Genomic DNA, 901 nt, shown 5'->3' with positions numbered 1-901 from the left:
TTGGAGCAAGTTGTACTCAGACCAACTAAGGAGAATAACATTGTGGATCTCTGGTTCACAAACAATATGGACTTTGTTCGTCATGTGAAAGTGACACCAACTTTAGCTTCAGATCACAACATAATAGAGCTGTTTATGTATGGACCAAAAGTAAACAGAGACATGCAGCCTGAAGGAAGCACCCGAAATCTCTTCAATGTGAAATTCCAGGAAGCAGACTGGAAATCGATCCAAGAAGAGATCCTCAGACAGGACTGGCAGAAATGTCTCTCCACACCAGACATTGGTATGAAACTAGAATATTTCATGTCTGTTATGCAAACCATATGCCAGAAATATGTCCCTGAGTGCAAGGCCAATACAAAAAGGAGCAAAATTCCAAGGGAGAGGAAGATCCTCATGAGACGACGGACAAAGGTTTCAAATCGCCTGAACCAACATTCCAAAGGCAGCAAAAGGTCTTGCCTGAAAACAACACTGATAGAGATTGAAAGAAACCTACAACAATTCTATGTAAGGGAGAGAGCAGAGACTCAAAGGCCTTCTTTCATTTTGCAAAAGAAACAGCCTCAGTGTGCTCCAAGGTAAGATCCCTCTTCGAAAAGGATGGCTCCCTCACAGATAGTCCAACCAGTATCAGTGAGGTACTGCATGATCAGTTCAAAAGTGTCTTTACCACCCCATTGGAACTCAGACAAGTGAACGAACCAGTGGACTTGTTTGCCACCTCACCTATAACCAGTGAGGCAGTTACAGTGGGATACATCGACATTAGCGAAGAAGATATACTACTAGCCATAGATGAGGTGGATGCAAACTCAACTGGTAGTCCTGATGGAACAACACGCACGCGCACACACACACACACACAGACTCATGTATATATATAGTCAGGCAAGAT

This window comes from Octopus bimaculoides, chromosome 1 (genome assembly GCF_001194135.2).
Source record: "Octopus bimaculoides isolate UCB-OBI-ISO-001 chromosome 1, ASM119413v2, whole genome shotgun sequence".
Classification (NCBI taxonomy): domain Eukaryota; kingdom Metazoa; phylum Mollusca; class Cephalopoda; order Octopoda; family Octopodidae; genus Octopus; species Octopus bimaculoides.
This window is presented reverse-complemented; position numbering follows the sequence as displayed.